The 17,234-nt window shown below is 39.4% G+C and overlaps 1 protein-coding gene and 1 pseudogene across 1 annotated transcript in view; one reads left to right on the top strand and one right to left on the bottom strand.

Moving 5' to 3' along the window:
* LOC111154452 (contactin associated protein like 2) overlaps positions 1 to 17,234 on the bottom strand; it is a 2,043,877-nt gene that overhangs the window by 1,765,670 nt on the left and 260,973 nt on the right. The window lies entirely within an intron of this gene.
* Positions 3,395 to 4,606, top strand: LOC111154453 (annotated as a pseudogene).

Below are 17,234 nucleotides of genomic sequence, written 5' to 3'. Positions count from 1 at the left end.
GTCTTAGGGTCTTTCCCCATTACCAGAGGCAGAACTGATACTACGAAATGGTTATCATCTCTTTCGTGGAAAGTCACATTTACCCAGCTCAAACCTGAAGCAAGAGAAGGAGTTGGCTGTCAAGGAAGCAGGGGAAGGGTATTTCTTGTCAAGGGAGACAGGCCCTACAAAGGCTTAACAATGGAAAGAAAATAAAGAATTCAGGCATTTTAAAGTAGGTAGGAATGGCTGAAGCTGAGACTATGTCAGGGAGAGAAATGTGGACATGCAGCCTACAGGCGTTAATGTGACTCTACTACTAAGCTGCCCTTTTGTTTCATGGGAAGAGTTTGGCATCTTTTTTCCTAAGATAATTTGGAACCTTGAAGCTGGGAGAGAACTTCTCAGATTTGTAAATCAAAGAGATCAGTCGGACCGTAGTCCTTTATTCCGGATGAGAGGGCAGGAGTACCGAAGTCAATGAGTTTGCTTCTGATGTCTTCATGTTTTATACCATTGCTGTATTACCTCGAATGCTCACACGTGTGCGTGTGTGCAGGCACAAACACACAAACATTTACACAGACTATTTCTTGCAAAGTCCCTTGGAATACTCATATGCTATTACTTTATAACAACATTGACATTTATATGTTATTTATCAGACCCCGTGATAATTTCAAAATATTTTAATGAAATAAATACGGGGCCATTCATGGAGACATTATGTTTTTTTTCATAATCCTACAAGACATGTATAAAACTCTACAGCTGTATTAACATTCAATTTTGTGGCAACTGTGATGAGCCATGGTAATCCACCAGTGAACAAGAATTTGCTCTAAGGTAATAAAGGATAAGATGCTGTCTGTTCATTAGAATGCTCTGTGGTTACAAAATAATTCCAGAGTTGGAATTAGAGCACGTTTAAGTTGGAAAGACCCTAGGGATCATGGAACCCCAACTCACTTCCACAGATGAGGTGACTGAGGTCTCAGAAATGGAAGTAACTTGTTCACAGTCTTCATAGTTTTCCTTGGGTACAGATGAGAAAGCTCTAAAAGCCTTGAGAGAGTTCCCTCCACTGCCCATAATCACCTCCTGAAACAGTCCACCCAGTCGTGTCTCTCTGGCTTGCACTGAATTCACTAGCCCTGTGCCCAGCCTCACACATTCACCTCTGCAAATCCCTGTTTGTTCTAAATTATGGGGTCCTTCTTCTGATCCTAGAATTCTGCATGTAATATAATCAGAATATACGGGACCACAGCTTTCTTCTACCATAAAGTAGTCTTTTTAACTGAGATGAGCCACGATAAGAAATAAATAACAGCAGTTGCTTTGGATTTTTTTTTTTTTTTTTTTTTGTGATTCAGTGATTCACACCCCCCGCTGGCTCCATCTCATTGAGGTGATATATAAAGCCCCCAATTTTCCTCACCTGAGGAGACAGCCCCAACTATCACACTGGCCCCATCACCCAAGGCGAGAGGAGGATAAACCACCATCTTCCTTTCACTCATTGGCAGAGTCTGCATTTTAACCTACAATCACCTCCAGTTCAGTGTAAGTTCAGAGTCTAGTTGAAACATTATTGTTTTAGGTTGTCTCTCTTTTTGGTGGAGGGAGGGGGAGTATAAAAAAGACCATTCTTTTAAGGTTGGTAACACTCTCTAGAATAATGAATTCTAATCAACAATCTTTAGCTTGTTATTAAAACTCCATACACATTAATACTATCTTTTCTCAACATTCATAATCCAACTATAATGATTTCTTTTGATCTTTCTTTCATTAAATTCCACAGGTCTGTAACCCATTAATATTATTCTTTTTCCCCAGACTGAGCCCGGGCATCTGATCTTTAGTCAAACAGTGTTCTAAAGAACTCAGTTTTGCTTACATTGAACAAATGTTATAATGACCTCCATCATGGCAGTTGTTTTTGTGGGACAGGAAGCTGTGCTTGATGAGCTGAGGGAAAACATGGCAGAACAATTTTCTGTGCAGAAGCTGTAGCCATAGGCAGTGACCTGGAGAAATGTCACTTACAGTACGCTCCCAAGTTGTCATGCTTAGGAGTTTAAGGTAACATTGAGAGTAAAAAAATTTTTTAAAAAGAGTGTGTGTGTGTGTGCGCACATGCATGTGTTCAAAGCATCAAGGAGAAGCTTGACAAGATCGAGTAAAGTTGAAAAACCACAAGAATCGATGTTGTGTGTGAATCACTGATTTCAGTCCCATGTACAAACTCTATAGAGAACCTCTAATTATGCAGCTATGATGAAATAAATGAAATAATAAAAAGAAATTGCTATATTTACCCATTTTGCATAATTTCCTATCTTAATAATTACTTAATCTTTTTTTTTTTCAAATTAGAGGTCAAGGAATATACTTTGCATCGACTTGCATTAGTTCTTTGCTTTAAAGGTAGCTTCTATTGAAGTTATCCAAACACCTAAAAAGAAAACAATATGCCCTTCAAATCCTTCATTCATAGTTTCTAAATTCATGGTTATAATTATTTTTGGAATAATCTGGCATTAGATATATTTAATGCATTGTTCTATGACCTTGCTCATTCAGGCCTCCCATTCATTCCACTTCTCGTATACTTTTTTTTCCCATGTGAATAGGAGGTTCCTCTGGTCAGAGTTGAGATCAGGAAGTGAACTCCTCTTCACACCCCAAATAAAGAGGGAGGTACCCGGAGGCCAGTTATGTCAGTGAGACCTTGTGGCTATTAATTAGTAAGCAACAGTGAGATAAGATGGGGAGACAGAGATTCAAGGCTCTGTCAGCTCCAGGCTAAAGGTTGGTAATCACCATCTTATCAGTTAGATGTCAGGAACTCGCATTCTGAAGGCACAGACCGTTAGAACTATAAACTCAGAGTACAATCCCGGAATCTCCTGTGGGAGGTTTTCAAACAAGAATGTAGACTTTGAGACATAATCCATCTGATGTCAAAGGATAGAGCTGCCCAGAAAATAAATTACCATTTAACTTTACAAAAATCTGTAATGTGCGCATGTGAGTAGGTGCCCGTGTTTGTGTTAATGTGCGTATGTCTCCTCGATCGAGACTTTCAGCTAGAAAGGGTCATTTCTCTTGTTCGAAATACACAGTTAAGAGACCAATTATTGACTCTGCTATAAGAGCAAGGACATTCATATCCCCTTGTCACTGCATTGTACAAATATGAAAGCAATGCTCATAAAAAATGGAGAACTCAAGAAACCCGATGAGAGAATGAAAAAAGTGGAAAGAGCATTAGTTTGATGAACATGTGTTTCCGTTTGTCCCTCCACCAACTAACAACATGCCCGAGAGCTAAAACCTGCTGGAGAGAAGAGGCCGGCACGGCCAGAGGGCTAGCAGCCCAGCACAGTGCGGGGGCAGAAGCTTTGGTATGAACAGGATTCTGATCCACATCTTGCCAGCCAGTTGGGGGAGGATCACCCCAGGGCCCAAGGCCTCAGGAGACCCTGTCTTGTTCATTCCCTCATTGTCCGTGCTTGCAATCTCGTCTCAAGCATATCCTTGAAGATAAGAGTGCATGCTTCACACAGTGTACTTCTATACTGATGAAGGGGAAAAGATCTCGCAGGGCTGATCCGAAACTTGAGAAGAAAGATGGGGTGTCTTTCAGGGCTGAACATGCCCATAGGAAGGCCCGGGCATTTCATGTTCAAATGAAGACCAGCTCAGGGCCCAAGGGTGACACACTCTTGTGCCAGCTGAGCTCTTATGCTAAGACAGAGCTGGGGTCTCCATCTCCGGAGAGAAGATGAAGTGAAGCAGGACAAATTCCGGACATACCGCTGTCTACATAGCAGCAGCAGTTGCCCGGATTATGCATGAGAAGCTAATTCATTTGCAATTTCTGTACATTGATCAGTTTAATCGACTTCAGCACGTTTTTTACCTTAGCACAAAGTGGAACATGAGGCTCCAGGTAGTAGTCCCTTGACTGGCCCAGAGAGACATTTAGCCCAAGAATGAGAGAACTTCAAGTGTCTAAAGTGTCGTCTGTAATATCATCAGCACCAGGGAGGGGAAGCCTTATTATACAACCAGCTGAAGGAATGCAGACAGCTGGTCAGAGATGGTGCTGCCCAACAGGCTCCTAGGATTTGTTTCAGTCAGAGGCACTTGGCCTTTGTAGATGATGTTACCATTCCAGTCAGTCTCTTCCAATGACCAGACACTGCCTTACCCGTATTTGTCAGGACAGAAATCAACTTCTCTTTAAATGCTGCCAGGGGTCTAAAGGGGGACCCAGCAACAAACCAGTTCCTGTAAGCCCCTCAAGATCCTTGTTGCCCACTGCCAACCGGAAGTTGCCTCCTCAGATGTCTAAGCCCGAGCAGGACTTAGATGTTCTGGGTGACTGTCCACAGTACACTCCTTCATCCTTGCTTTTGGATCCTTTACTCACCCTTGAAGATCATTTAGTCAAAGAAACAGCTGAAGGTCTAGTGGATATTCTGGGCCCAAGGTGGATGGCTGGAGATGGGTACAGATCACAGAGGTCTCAAATTCTGAAAAAGCCTCTGAATCACAGCCTCAAAGTAGAGTGTCTACTGCAAATGAGAAATCAGAACTGTCTTCTGTCAGCTGATAATTTGTTTTGGAACCATATGACCACAGAGGATTTGAATTTTCCATTATTTCAACAAGTACTTCTCACTATCTCTCACCGAAGGGCAATTCAGACTGTGTTGTTTGGGCGATTGATTGATACAGTCAAACATACACCAAATTTTGGGGGAGGGGACCAGTAGTGTCTACAAGTCGCGGATGTCTTCCCACTCTTTGCAAGGAAGAGAAAGACAGGTGATCCCTGCCAGAGTTGCTGGGATTAAAAAGGTATTTGGGACTGTGCCCATGGAAGAGACATCTTTGTAATGGGAATCCCATGTCTTGAAACAAATCCACATAGGTGTTTAGGTTAAGAGATGTGTACCCTTGGGATATTGATGGAACCCAGCGCCTGTGTTTTAGCCTTTCTTCACCTCTCCCCTGATAGGGTGGTCTGAAACCCCCCCTCCCACGGAACCCTGACCTATATAACCTCTAAGAATAGCCCATAGGACTGGGCTTTCCTTAACCATCCATCTTGCTTCTAACCAATGTAAATTTCTGTAGGGGCTATCTTATGTAAGACATAACAAAAAATTAACGTATATAGTTTCTTTTAAATGTTAAAATGTTATGAAAATGTCCAAAAACCCTGCTTGAATAAGACAACAAAAAATAAACTGTAAAATGAAAAGATGTTTGATAAAGGTATTGTGGACTCTGTAAATTAATGTAATTCTACAATCTAATTTTATTTAATTAGGGATTAAACAGGGTGCAGAATTCCTCTGCTTTCTTTTCTTACGCAATCTCCAGACATCATCTGCATGAGTTTTAGAGATTACAGGAGAGATTTATTATCACAAAGCAGGCCTACATAGCTCAGGACCAGAGAGGGTTTTGAAAGGTGGCCAATACTCATGAGGAACATGATGAAATGATTTTAAATAATGCAGTACTGCCACCATGGGGGGACTTCCTGGGCTTGGATGATATAATGCCCAGAAGGTTGCTCCTGTGTTCCTGGAATCCCATGCTGTTAAATAACATTTACTTCAGTTATCTGCCACTATTAGCCTTACCCCCCATTGGTCCGCTAATTAGACATAAATCTATTAAACAAAAATAAATTTCTATGTACTTGGCTATTGCTTACATCAAGCTTTTGCATATTTAAATTATCATCTTGTTTAAGTATGCAATGTAAACTACCTTCTGATTTCTTCTTTATAGATAAAGAGGAATTGAAAAGTGGATAAAGAAAACACATGGTTGACAACAAGGTTTATTTGTTTTGATGCATATGGAATTTGAATAAAGCAGGAAAACATTTTAAGACGATAAGCACATTCTGACTGTACTTATTTTTAGAAATCCCACACATCCTCTGAGACCCAGTTTATACCTATCAATTGAATATGCAACAAAATTGCCACATACAGTCAACACTGGAGTCTTTGACTATTGCCAGTCCTTCTTGCTACACCATTCCGTGGATCCTTTTTTTTCCAAATATAAATTTATGCCACTGATGTGTCTCATGTTTTCCTCCTTACCCCACTGAAAGCCTGCCACTGTTTACTTAGCCAGAATATGCCCAAAGGCACAGCTCAATTTCTCCTCCTTAATGATCTGAAATTAAATCTGTTAAGAAAGAGACCAGGTTGTCCACTCAACATAAGAGCATCATGTGATTCCTTAAAAGACTAATAAAATAGGAACTGAAGAATGAAATATGCCAATAGCTACAATGATATTAACAATTAGAATGCTTTATATTTAGAGATTATAAAGTACAGTTTCATTTAAATCTAGAAAGCCCTGAGAAGTAGATCGAATGGGCAACATTACACTTATGTCTACACATATAATCTGAAACTTACAGCCATGCGTCTCTGGTAAGTGGTAAAAACTCCGGTAAGTGACAAAAACCAGACAAGAACAGGTTTTTCTGACCTCTAGCATCAATCTTTCCTCAGCAAAAACAGCCACGTAAATGTGGAGACAAACGGAGCAGGGTTATTGTACTGTGCCTAACTATGCCTCAACCAGCACCAGAACTTACCTGAAGAACAAGTATTTTTTTAAAGATTTTACTTATTTATTTGACAGAGATAGAGTGAGAGAGCACAAAGCAGGGGGAGCAGCAGAGGGAGAGGGAGAAGCAGACTCCTCACTGAGCAGGGACCCTGATGTGGGGCTCGATCCCAGGACCCTCAGCTCACGACCTGAGCCGAAGGCAGGTGCTTAACTGACCGAGCCATCCAGGCTCCCCGAGAATGAGAATTTTTCACAAATATTCTCACCTGGTCTAGGGTCATAGCATCAGTGCTTCTAGGTGGTAACCAACCTTCCCTCTCCTTGCCTTTTCCTCTCCGGCATGGTTAGAAGTCAGGACTTTGGAGACAGACAGATGTGAGTCCATATTCTGGTTCCGCCATCCCTAACTGCGTTACCCCAGCCCAGGTACTGAACTTCTAGGCCAAAGTCAATGTCCTCAGCTAAAGTAGCAGTATATGCAAAGGGCTTAGCCCAAGGTAGCTGATGTGAATAAATATTAGCAGTTATGATAGCAATGTTTTTAAATACATGCAGTTGGTGTTGTAATTAATAACGTATCATTTAAATTGTAAATCAATTTAAGTAAACTTTCTCTTGGTGTTTATTTTCTCATTCACAGACACCAATAATTATGACTATCCTATAAAAGAGTCTATCATTTTATTATTACAATTATTTAAATAAATCACAATAACCTAACAGGTTGCAATACATTCCTCTACCCCAAGGCAGCTACAAAATTTTTATTTTAGGTGTATGAGTATATACCCTACGAGTGACATGCAGACTGCTGAGTAAGTAGTCGGGCTGCCCTGCTTTGTTGTAATGTAAGGAAATTTTCAAAATGCCTCAGTGGGAAGACACCATCAGAAAATTCTGATAAAAACTTTCAGGACAGCAAAGAGGCTGACAGTGCATTATTACACTCCGCCAGAATTATCGCAGCAAATCAGCACGCAAAGTAACTGGTGAATGAATACTTGAAACCCAGCCCGCGTGTTTTGTGCAAATATGCAAAAATGGTTAAACTGATTAATGAATTTTCATCCTTGCACACACCAATTCACAAAAACATTCCCGAGGAAAGCGGGCACTAAGTTCCTGTGTGGCTTGTAACTATGAAAAGAAACATATTTTTGCAGAACGACTTTTCAGGGTTGCCAGCTAGTTGGGATGCCAGCAGTTTGGTAAATAAACACCTGCATATTCTTTGCATAGGCACTAAAACACGTGATCAATATAAACTCATTCAACACATATTTACTTAGGATTTAATATATGAGACTTAATGTCTTAAGCAATAGATATGCAGTAGTAGATGAAACAAATAAAAGTTCTTGCCTAATGGGGGCCAGATAGATAATACACATATACTTAAAACATACATGCCTTGGCGGTGGGGAAAAACTGAATAAACCTAGAGTAGAGAATGGGCCAAGTCAGGCTGGCAGGGGCAGGGCAGGGGGCTAGCCATTTTATTTATATATTTATTTATTTAGATTTATTTATTTGAGAGAGAGAGAGAAAATGTTAGCAGGCGGGGGGTAGGCGGCGGGCGGCGGGGGAGAGAGAATCTCAAGCAGACTCTTCTCAGAGCACAGAGCGGGACATGAGGCTCCATCCCACCACTCTGAAATTGTCACCTGAGGGGAAACCAAGAGTTCAATGTTCAACCAATTGCACCACCCCGGTGACCCATGGATGGCCAGCAATTTTAAATATTAATCAGGGAATATACCACGGATGATATTTGAGCAAGGACGTGAAGGAGTTGAGGGAGGTATTCGTGCAGATAGTAGTGGGAAAGGTGATCTAGGCAGAGGAAACAGAAAATGGAACAGAAATATGTTTGTGGAATAGTTAGAAATCCCTTCGGGGCAGAGTTGAGTGACTGTGTCAGAGGACTTACTGCAAGATGTCATCAGACAGATAGAACCTTGTAGGTCACTGCGAGGGCTTTGGTTTCTACTCTCTCTTTTTTTTAATTTTTCTAAGACTTTATTTATTTTATTCATTTATTTTACTCAAGAGAGGGAGAGAAAGGGAGAGGGGGTGGGACAGAGGAGCACAAGCACGGGGAGCAGCAGAGGGAGAGGGAGAAGCAGGCAGCCCACCGAGTAGGGAGCCTGATCTCAGGACCCTGAGATCATGACCTGAGTCAAAGACAGACACTTAATCGACTGAGCCACCCATGTGCCCTTGGCTTTTATACTTAAATGAACCTTCTCGTCCATTTACATAGTCCATCTCACTGAGACAAAACTCCACACAGCCGCCTAGAATGAATGTTTGTCTGCCTCCCTTAACAATCTACACTTCCGACAGAGTCTTTGCTAAATTTTTTTTTGTTTCTTTTTTTTTTTCAGCATAACAGTATTCCTTGTTTTTGCACCATACCCAGTGCTCCACGCAATCCGTGCCCTCCCTAATACCCACCACCTGGTTCCCCCAACCTCCCACCCCCCACCGCTTCAAACCCCTCAGATTGTTTTTCAGAGTCTATAGTCTCTCATGGTTCACCTCCCCTTCCAATTTCCCCCAACTCCCTTCTCCTCTCTAACTCCCCTTGTCCTCCATGTTATTTGTTATACTCCACAAATAAGTGAAACCATATGATAATTGACTCTCTCTGTCTTTGCTAAATTTTAAATCCATTCCAATTAGTAGTGGTCACCATTAAAAACGGAGAACCAGCTGTTCCTGGACCTTGCATTACAATGCTCACATATAATATCCTCCAGGTATTCTAGCCTCTCTTTTCACACTAATTAATGCCAGACTTTCACATTTGAACATGGGCATTATTTTTATTCAGGTTTTGAGAAACTTTATCATGTTTTCACTGTGAGAGCTTTGGCTTTTACTCTGAGTTTAACAGACCGCCATTGGTAAGTTCTCGGAAAAACAGGACCTGATCTAACACTTGGTGTATGAAGGATCACTGTGTCTGCTGTTTGGAACAGAGTGAAATGAGAAATGGCTGGGATGGAAGCAGGAAGATTACCATGGAGACGATGGAAATATTACGGAGAAGAGGCATTCACGTATCGGTCCAGGTGGTGTCCGTGAAGAGGCTAAGTGGCAGCTACCTCTTCAGGGTAGAGAAAGGGTGGTGTGAATGTGGATATTTAGAACCTGTAGAACAGAAGGGATGGCACTGGTCTGAACCAATATGGCAAGCACTGTGAATGGGCAGATTTTTAAAGAACAAAGATCTTTGATTTGAACATTTTAATAATAAAAAGCCTACTAGACATCTCTATAAGTGGTGGTATCACATTTTTAGTTGGGATAGAAGTCTGAACTTTTCAAGAGAGGTCAGGAACAGAAATAAAAATTTGGGAACTCATCAACATATGCATGATTTTGAAAACAAAACTGTACAGAATCTATGGATGTAGATAGAGGAGAGACCCAAAGATTGAGAAGTATGGTATTTCAACAATCAGAGGCTATGAATGCCAGAAAAGGATAAGGAGTGATCCATTCTCAAGAAGGGAAGCGAGCACTGCTTGAAGCCACGTGCAGAAGGTGTTTCAAGGGTGAAGAAATATTCAGTCACGTCAAGCCCTGCTGATGGGTCAAGAAAGAGGAGACTGGAGAATTCAATATTGGACTTAGCAGTGAGGAGGAAGCATTAATACCTGTGGCATTGACAAGAACAATTTTGTAGAAAGCTGAGAATAAAAGATTAATTAGAGTGATTTTTTTTTTTCAAATGAAAGAGGAAGAACTAAAACCCCAAGTTGCAAGGAGTCTTTTGAGAAGCTTTGCTGTAAATGTCTCAGAGAAATGAGAAAATATATTACCCAAGATTGGAGTCAAGCATGTTTTGGTTCTCATTATGCTGAAGATGAGGTTACTTAATGCTTACAACCTGTGCCTACTGAAAAAAAAAAAGAAAAGTATATATGCTGACAGAATTTTCCCCTAGAGAGACACTGAGAGGGAGGACCTGAGCTATAGTGCCTTGTAAGGGAACAAAGAAGGGACGAAGCAGTCACTGAGCACAGGGATATCCTTCAATAGCAAGCAGAAAAACATCCAAGTATGAAGACAAAGATGCAAATGATAAATGGAAGATGTGATAATTTGTGGAAGTTCTTTGCTGATTATTCTGGGATAGAAGAACTTTAGAGGAAAGAATAATACTAGATTTGTGTTAAGTTTAATTTCTTTTAATGGAATATACACATAGACCTGCACAAAGCTTATAGAGAAAAAAATTAAATAAAGAGTATTCGATTGGCAAAGAAAAAGAAAAACTTTTCAGAAGATAAGGGAAAAAACCTCACTTAATATATGAAGTGAAAATTATTCCTAAAACCAATGAAATTTTTGAAGGGGTCAGCGATTTGATGCATTTAGATGAATTGTTGGTTTGAGGATGGTGGCTAAAAATTAAATTTAAGGGGATCCTGGGTGGCTCAGTCAGTTGAGTGTCTGCCTTCGGCTCAGGTCATGATCCCAGGGTCCTGGGGTCAAGTCCCTCATCAGCCTTCCTGCTCAAAGGGAAGTCTGCTTCTCCCTCTCCCTTTGACCAACACCCCCCCTCCCGCCTGCCCCACTGCTCTCGCTCACTCTCTCTCAAACAAATAAATTATATCTTTTCAAAAAATAAATTTAAATAAAAACACTGATCTCAAAAAGTTAACATGAAGAACATTTATTTATTACATGAATTTGTGACACAATTTGAGAATTAGTAGAGATTAGACATTTGTCTTGATCTTTCAAGGCTTTGGAGAAAAAATTGAATTTTGGAAAAACAGTAAATTATGCACAGTGTAATTCAAGTAAGATTTGCAAATAAAATGCAAACATCATAAATTATTAAAATATTTCTCATATGGGAGAATTACATTTATCAAAAGTTTGAGAAGATCATGTAGATTTTTTTCTTTGATTTCAGTTGTCATTATTTTTAATTAGTCCCTCAAAGATGAGGATGGTTTTATAGACATTTTACAGATTACACATACTCTTTATGGCACTATATGAATTAACCACACTTTAATGATGATGAAGTAGTTTTGAGGGGAAAAAAAAACTATTACTCATCTTGATTATATATTTCATCTAACATAGCTGTTCTTAATGAGTTCTAGATTCATTTGTAAAAATCAAACCTCCTTTGAAAGATTGGAGAGTCTACATATTTAAGACAGCAAAAGGCACAAGGACACAGACTAAAAAGTTAATTATTTAAGAATTGGTTTCAATGTTTTTAAACCAATTACAGTATTATGGGAAAAATATGCAAAATCTATAGGAGACCATTCTGAAAGGAAGATTTTTTTTTTTAAAGATTTTATTTATTTATTTGACAGAGAGAGATCACAAGTAGGCAGAGAGGCAGGCAGAGAGAGAGAGGAGGAAGCAGGCTCCCCGCTGAGCTGAGAGCCCGATGTGGGGCTTGATCCCAGGACCTTGGGATCATGACCTGAGCTGAAGGCAGAGGCTTTAACCCACTGAGCCACCCAGGTGCCCCTGAAAGGAAGATTTTAAAAATTATTAAAAGTATAATTTTGTTTAGTATTTCTTTTAATTCTAGCTATATTTATACAAAAACTAAAAATAAAATATTTCAGTTGAAAAACTAATACTGTTACATAATGAATACCTCACAACATATATGGAAAAACAAAGAACATACCATTAACAGGATGTAAAACAAAGCAAAACCCCCAAAACTGGTTCAAAATATGGACTTTGGAATTCTTTACTGGAGCCCCAAGTCTACCAGTTCCTGGTTCTGTGACCATGAAAGTATACTTAATTTTTTAATCTTTCCTTCTTTGTTATGTCACATGTAGTTCAAGAAATTAAAATAAAAATAGAAATGAGTAATACTATTAGGAGTAAAAGGCTGTTGTTGAGTTAGCCCATGTATAGTACACAGAATTTTAAGATGGGCTCCATGATCCCTACCCCTGAGACTCCTGTGCATAATCCCTATTTCTAGCACCTTACCTAGAGTGCTGAAAGAAACTGGAATTCAATTCTGGCAAATAGAGTTTGGCAAAGATGAAGAGAGTTTTTGGATATAATATAGAACCCTCAGTAATTGACTCTGAATTTATCAAGAGGGAAATCATCTTGGATGGGCCTGACCTAATCAGGTAAATCCTTTGACTAAATGTCCAGGCTTTATGTCATTTTGTTATGCAGCAATAGAAAACTAATATACTATTATTTTAACCTCAGCCATATTTGAAAACTCTCTATCAAAGCAACAACAAAATTAAGGTAGGTGGAATGAATACAAGATTATTTTGAAACTAATTAATGGACACATAGGAATTCATTCCATCATTCAACTTTTTTATATTTGAAAATCATAATGTATTTTTTAAAAGATATTTATTTATTTATTTATTTATTTATAAAAAGTGTGCAAGTGGGCGTAGGGGCAGAGAAAGAGGGAGGATCTCAAGCAGACTCCATGCAGAACATGGAGCCCAGTGTGGGGCTTGATCTCAGGCTGAGATCATGATCTGCGCTGAAACCCAGAGTTGGAGGCTCAAGCAACTGAGCCAGGTGCCCCCATAATGTAACTTTTTAATCACGAAAAGAAGAAATTGAAAAGAACTTATTATTTTGGTTAATATTTATTTTGCATGATACAAGATATAAAGACCAATCTGTTAACATTCCTAATGAGAGCAGATAAGAAGCAGATAATTTTAACATATTGAAAGGAAAGTGTAAACAAACATGATTCCAAAGATGAGTGACTTTAATGTATACAGTGACAATTAACAGCATGAACGAGAAAAGAGCTACATGTGTCAGAAAAAGTTTTCAAAAGAGAATTTCTGAACCAATTAATTAAACATCTGAAGGAACACCAAAGGATTTGTTAGAAGGGACATATAGAGTCCTAGCTGGTTTTAATTTTAACTAAGATTGTGTTAGTTTTGCTGTAATCAAGATTTCTCTTGCTTCATACCTATTAAGAGCCAGGGTGGAAAAAAGACTATATATTGCTAATAAGTCTACGGCTTTAGTAGTCACAGCTCATCTTAACCCAGATCACTGAGCCAACTCTGAAAGACCACAGAACTCTGTTTATTCTCCCAAAGTCATGAATAGACGCCTGCCATCTGGTGATAAGTGCTTCAGGGGTAGACTTGCAGTACCTCTGATGCTCAAGGTAGAAGAATTTCCTGTTGTAGGCCTACAGTATTTTACCATGAAACAAAGAAGAAAAGCTGATGCTGATGGGAAATTTGGTAGAGATAAATAATTTTGTGTGTTTGAGAAAACTAGGAATTGCCAGTTCAGAAAAAAAAAAAAAAAGAAAAATATTCCAGAGCATTACCAGTCAAGGGGACCCATAAGATGAATGATGGAGTAAAGATCCAGAAGCTTGATAAGATGACCTTTACCAGCACTTTTGATTTCAGGAAGCTCTGATGCTAGCATCTGGTTCAAGCTCTTGACCAGCTGAGAGTTCAGGACTATGGCGAGGCTGATTTATATGAGTAATAACTGCCCAGTGCTCTTGGCTTTCTCCTTGCCTCTGTCTCTGCCTGGACATTTATCCTGTTTCATTTCTAGCTCTGAAATCTTTTTTTTTTTTTTCCTCCCACCCATCTTTTGTTATAATAGCATTCAAAAAGTTTGAAATAAGGCAGGTTTTAGTTGAGTCTGGATTCCTAACTGTACTCTACTAGCTTTCCTTTGGATTGGCCAAAGAGCTCCATAATATACCCTCTTGCCTACTGGAGGACCACCAGTCTCCTCCCCTTCCCACCATTCTAATCATGGTTCTTTGTGCTAAGGCATCCCCCCCTCCTTGCTTAGAAGGAGCTCCACAGAAACAAATAAAAACCTTTTCAATCTACCATTACAAAAATGAGTGGTTGTCAGTCCTCTGGTTGAACTCATGTTGTCTTTGTAGTCTTTTCCATGACTATATCCCTTTTTATCTGCATCTTGCATTAATATTTTTGCCCAGCTCCCTACACACTCCCCCTGACCCCCGTGAGAATAGTGCTTTTATCTTATTGTTATAGAAGCAGAACAGTGCAGAGCTCTTAGTCAGGACTCAGTATGTACGAATTCACTCATTATCCATGGCATCGTCAACTAAATAAGGCTGGTTTTTAAGTTGTGACTGGTATGGGTTTGACATCTGTTCCTCCTCGTTCTCAGCCGCACCACTAGGAAAGAGTTTCATTTCCTCTTTGAATGTGTTTAGTATCTAAAGCAAAATGTCATTTTCTTTCCATTTCCTCTTTGTTCACATTGTAATTAGAGGACATTCTGTGAAACTGGTGTAAAAAACGGTGATGACTGAAATTGCTGATTCAAAGTGTAGTGAAGTAGGAAAAACAAATGAATGGTTCTAAGGCATCATGCTGGCCTTGTCATTAACAAACTGTGTGACTTTTAGAATTTCAGCCTTCTCAGGTTGTGTGTGGGTGTAGGCATGAGTGCATGTGTGTCTGTGTGTGTATCTGTGAGTTCTAAATGCTCTTCGGCATAGCATCTTGTGCGAGAAAGACAGTGGGGAAGCACTGGAGTATCGAAACTGGAAAGAAATGTCAGCATCATGATGACTCCTAACGGTCTTACCAGGTGCTTTCAGCCAACCTCATATAATTAATCCAAAAGGACACTAACATGCCTACCTCCTACAATTAATCCAAAAGGACACTAACATGCCTTAAGAAAAACCCCCTTTGGCCAGATCCCGTACTTTCATTTAACCTGTTGAATCCTACAAAAGACAGTAGGAAAAAAATGCACACTGATCAGAACACATGAGGCATATGCCATCAAAAAAAGGAGAGCACCATTACTGGAACATTTACAGCTTGATGGAACATTTATCAATTCCCTCTTTTACCATCTCGTCCATATACCAAGCCCATCTCAGGGAGGCACAACTCCACGAATCCACTTAGAAAGAATGTTTGCCTTCCTCCCTTAACAATATATACTTAAAGAGCTTTTCACTGGAAAAAAAAAAAAAAGTCCCTGCTAAATTTGCAATCCGCTCTACTTAGTAGTGTTCATAAAAATGGAGAGCCAGCTGTCCACTGACCTTGCATTACAATGTTCATACATCTCATTCTCCAGACTATTCTAGCATCTCTTTTTCAAATTAATGCCAGACTCTCACATTTCTAATATGGATATTATTTTTTACTCCGATCTTTAGTAACTTCATTGTCTTTTTTCTAAATGCTCTTAAGATACGTAACTATTGGAATCGGTTGTTTAACTATGAGGCCAAAAGTAAAGCTCTAGGAAGTGCTACTCCAAAGGAAAATGCGGTAAATTAAGAGACACCAGCCTTGCATGAACAGGTGTGTTTGATCTGTCAGTTCTAGACACATATAACGGACTAATTTTATTTCAATAAATTTTTTCCTTAGTAAATGACTTCTACTTTTCCAAACGATCACTTAGGACGTCAGATATTTGCCACGGTAGGGACAATTTACTTTGATGGAGATAACCTACTGGAATTTGCAGTCAAGTTAAGACAAGTTAGAAGGCAGGGTCTGACTGATCCATGGCTATGGTGACAGAAGCATCATCACCCAAAAACATTTTCTTCAAAACATGGGTAACATACAAGGAAGAATTACTGTAAAGGAAACAGTTCTTAGAGTTTGACCATTAAATAGCAGGAAAACATTGATCTTCAGATTTTGTAAAAAAGCATCTTCTCCTTCTCCAACCCCTCCCTTCCTATATTTTTAGCCATTTATGGCTTTTTTATGGTTAGATATCCACAGAAGGGATGTTTTGAAAACTACAAAAATATATAAGAATTCTCATTAATATTGTCTCTAATTTCAACAGAAGAATTACTTGCACAATTTATAAAAACATTATTTCTGGGATACCTGGGTGGTGCACTCAGTTGAGTGACCAGCCCCTGATTGGGGCTCAGGTCATGATCGCAAGGTCGTGAGATCAAGTCCTGTGTCAGGGTCCAAGCTGAGCAGGGAGTCTGCTTGAGATTCTCTCTCCCTGTCCCCTAACCCTAACCCTGCTTGTGCTCTCTCTAATACATTTTTGGAAAAAATCTCAAAAGTCCCAATTTTGTTTGCTTTTACATTTCTCACTTTTTAAAAGATTTTATTTATTTATTTGACAGAGATCATAAGCAGGCAGAGAGGCAGGCCAGGGAGGGTGGGGGAGCAGGCTCATTGCTGAGCAGAGAGCCAGATGAGGGGCTCGATCCCAGGACCCAGAGATCATGACCTGAGCCGAAGACAGAGGCTTAACCCACTGAGCTACCCAGGTGCCCCTCAGTAAATATTTTAAGGCATTTATTCCTATTTACCGATTATATATAGATAGGCACAAAAACTGTGATTGGTCTGAAACACGGTCTTTCTTTCTCCTAAGCTTTCAAAGATAAGCAATAGTTCTAGGATGAAAAGAATGAAACATCTAATTTCCTATATTAATTGATAATTTAAAAATTCTAAATTGCCTTTTGGACAATTTCTGATAATTCACTTACCTCGGATTGTTTCAATTAGATACACAATTTTTCTTTTAATAGCATGTTTTATTAAATCACCAGCTTCCATGTTTCAGATATTAAAGGAAATTCCTTGCCTCTCTTCTAAAAAATT

The sequence above is a fragment of the Enhydra lutris genome, unplaced genomic scaffold, assembly GCF_002288905.1.
Source record: "Enhydra lutris kenyoni isolate GAN:26980312 unplaced genomic scaffold, ASM228890v2 scaffoldscaffold37, whole genome shotgun sequence".
Lineage (NCBI taxonomy): Eukaryota > Metazoa > Chordata > Mammalia > Carnivora > Mustelidae > Enhydra > Enhydra lutris.
The sequence above is the reverse complement of the archived record's forward strand: the minus strand, read 5'-3'. Positions and strand labels throughout refer to the sequence as shown.